The following is a 3610-nucleotide window of genomic DNA, read 5'->3' as shown; positions in this document are numbered from 1 at the left end:
AGTTAACAGTGACTGGAGGAGGGGACTAGGGAGCCTGGGCATCAAGGGAAATCACTCCTCGTCTTCCTCTGAGTTCAGCGTTGATGCGACTTCCTGCTTGATTGACCGGCATGAATAGCTAGTGGGTGGCACTTTCTTCCGTCATTCAGCCCGACCCATACTGAAAATGGTCCGTGCAGTCAGTGTTCCAAAACCCAGCACCCAGCGAGGGAGACACTGGCATCCCCAACCGACAGCTGCAACAATGACGGAAAATTCCTTGGGGGAGAATCACAACATTCTTTGCTCCCATCCAATCCTCTGCCCCCATCCCCAACCGGCAGCTGCAGCCACGATGGAAAGTAACTTAAGGGAGAAGCACAGGCATCCTCTGGTCCCATCCAATTCTCGAGCTGCCCCATCCCCAACCGGTAGCTGCAGCGACGAGCGTATAAGGGAGAAGATGCGAAACCTGGTTAATTAGCAATTTAATGTCAAGGTAGAGGATACTTCTACCATGTGGAACCCAATGTTTGACCTTGTGAAATCTGATGAAATTTTTTTGACAGATGTGAAACTAACGAGTTCAATCATCAAAACTCAGAAGCGGGTAGAGGCTGCTTCTTGAATAGTCACAATACCCATTGGCTTCTTGAATAGTCGCAAAACCCTCTCTGCTCCCCTCTTCTCTCTCTCTAACCATGTTCTCCGTTCATCTTCTCCAATCATGTAACAGCCAACCAGCATCTAGCGGTGTAAAACAGTTCCTCTTCTGTGTGGAGATTCAATCCAGTTTAATATAATTTTAGAGCATCTTTCTCTCTTTGCCAATGATAGTCGTCAACGTGCATGGACTTATCCACCATGAATTGGAACCGAAAGATGATTGATGGTTGCTCACCTGTCCTTTGTGAGAGACCAACAAATCTATGGTGGACTTCCTGTAACCTCTAAAATGCCAGGTTGAGCAATCAGCGGAGAAAAGTTGGAGATCTCTGAGTGAACAAAAGAGGTGGACTTCTTTACAGAGTGTGCCTCAGATTTGAGATTAAAGACGAAGAGCGTAATATAGGATTTAAGAAAATTTGTGCCGCCGCCGATTGAAACAGGAAAAGGGAGAGAGAGGGAGAACCAAGGGGAAAAGAAAAATGTAACAGGGGAGGGGGACGGGATCGGTAGGGTTGTGCATGAAAAACCGAAAAATCGAATCGAGAAAATCGAACCGATCAGTTCGGTTTCAGTTCGGGATTTTTTAAATATCTAAGGATCGGTTCGGTTTTTGTTTAATCTATAAAAAAACTGATAGTTAACTGAACCGACCGGTATATTTATTTTTAATATATGTCACATATTTACTATGTATTATATATAAATATATATTCATTATATATAAAAATATATATTTATAATGATCTATTTATAAAGATATTATATATTATATATATATTTCAAATATTTATAATATATTATATATCATTTATTATTTATAATATAATATTATACATATATTTGTATAATGTATATTATAAATATAAAAAACTGAAGAACTAAATCAGGCAAAAATCGAAACCAATGGATCGGTTAACCGGTTGTTTCGATTTGGAAAATTAGAAAAATCGGTACCACTGGTTTGATTTACAAAAAAATGCCATAATTTCGGTTAACCGAATCGTAGACACCCCTACGAATCGACATATTTGGGTGCACCTCAGGGTCTTCCCGGTGAAATGAAGAAAGGGCAAATTCGGCCCGTCTCTGAAACATCATCATGGGAACTACTGATCTTAGAGGGCAAATTTATTTCATTTATTTCCGTGATGTCAAGTTTTAGAATATGTAAACAGTAACTCTATAAGGATACAGTTAATCAATTTTGCAAATAATATGGATAGTTTACGAAAATTGTCTTATTATTAATAATATATAATTAATATATTATAAAATATCTATCAAAGTCAGACTTTGAGCTTGGATTTACACCCGATGGTCAGGCCGAACTCGGGCTTGGACTTAATAATTTTTTATTTATAAAAAGACAAAGCCCCGCCCCATGAACATGTCTAACTGTGTATAATGGATTATATGACCAACCAATCACGAGTCAATATTCTATATGCGTGGGACCTACATGCATATGACATCAATGGCCTAATCTAAGGAGGGTGCTGGGTGCATGGGCAAGAATTTGGTCCTTCCAGAGAGGCAGAGACCTTCAATTTTATAGCGTGGAGTCATATCAATGCTGTAGGCAGAAAGCCCAACTTTGTCCATGTGGTCGGTCCTCCATGACCCAAATCTCTCATTTACTCGTTCCTTCTGAGTTCTGACCAAGGGGTAGCCTCTGAAACCTACAAAACCATGTGCCCCGCCGACACCTCTCCAATAATTGGACAACAAACAGCCCATAGCATATGTGCCTGTTTGAGAGGGCTGAACTGAAGCGGCTTCTGGCTGTCCGTGTGAGTGAAAAGTTTGAAGAGCCAAATCTTCTGTTGATTAGCCAGTTGAAGGCTGTCCGCTTTGGCCTCTTTGAATCAGTGTTTTCAAACCGCTGTTGAATTTAACAGTTGGATAATTCAGCTCAGAAACCATAGCTGGTTCCATTTCACCTTCAACTTGGTGTAGTGATTTATTGATTTGGGCGGTTGAGCTATCTATCCATTCGATCTGTTTAATGGTTTTTGCCATTTTTTGTTTTAATTTTTTAATTTTTTCAGTTCCATCCATTTGGTTCTGATTCCAAGTCGGGTTTTAAAAGCTTGCTTTGAATAACTCATCTGCCTTGTCAAGTGACCAATGGAAATAGTGACACGTGTAATATATTAGCGGTAAGGCAATGCTTGACTACAGTTGGCCTAATGGCACTAATTCTTCACCCCATCAGCGAGGGACACATGGACCATGTCGGAGGTATCCCATACGATGGCTTGGCCCATACGTGGAGACGAGATGATGTGTGATCCGTGAATGCAAACCATAACAGGCCTTTGCCAATCGCCCTCATTACTGACTTGAGCGTTAGAAAACCTCTATATGAAGAACCATCTTGGGACCAGCAGTTTCAAATTCATCTAATCACCTTCCAGGCTTCCAGCTGATCATTTGTGCAGCATAGAACGGCAACACTTATTTATGCAGCTGAACCACTGACTGGTCGATGGTTTGATTGTCCGAATCAATGAATCATTGACTAAATTAATGGTTTTTGCGCAAATAATAAGTTAAGAGTTGCCTGGACGGTCCACACTGGTTCATACATAGTGGAGATTTCCAAATGATCTGGCCTGTTGTCCCACCAACTGAGCTGTGAGTATTTGTCCCTATCTATATATAAAATAGTTCATGGTCCACCTAACTTCTTCAATAAGAGCTTGCTACATCGACGGACCAGAGTTGGAGCTGGAGCTCAACTTGACGTAGCCGTGCTTCACGTTGTTCGATTTAGATCACGTGAAGGAATTTTTCAATAGAACTGGCAAAGAATTGATTGATGCTTCTGAAATTGGCGGTTGGGCTGTGCTGGGCCGGGCCGCTCTGAATCTCTGGAATTGGAAAGAAAACGTAAATATTAATCCTCTTTGTAGGTGTGTAGGTATATAACAACCTCTGCAAGTGGGGCAATGCTTCTAAA

General features: G+C 41.0%; 1 long non-coding RNA gene across 1 annotated transcript; it reads left to right on the top strand.

Annotated features, from left to right (window-relative positions):
* LOC148854442 (uncharacterized) lies at positions 1-810 on the top strand. The gene is made up of 2 exons (XR_016095086.1): positions 1-478; positions 549-810. It is a non-coding gene; the product is annotated as an uncharacterized LOC148854442 (long non-coding RNA).
* The last annotated feature ends 2800 nt before the right edge of the window (positions 811-3610 follow it).

This window comes from Nelumbo lutea, chromosome 4 (genome assembly GCF_056320005.1).
Source record: "Nelumbo lutea isolate HS-2025 chromosome 4, American lotus-T2T, whole genome shotgun sequence".
NCBI lineage: Eukaryota > Viridiplantae > Streptophyta > Magnoliopsida > Proteales > Nelumbonaceae > Nelumbo > Nelumbo lutea.
The sequence above is the reverse complement of the archived record's forward strand: the minus strand, read 5'-3'. Positions and strand labels throughout refer to the sequence as shown.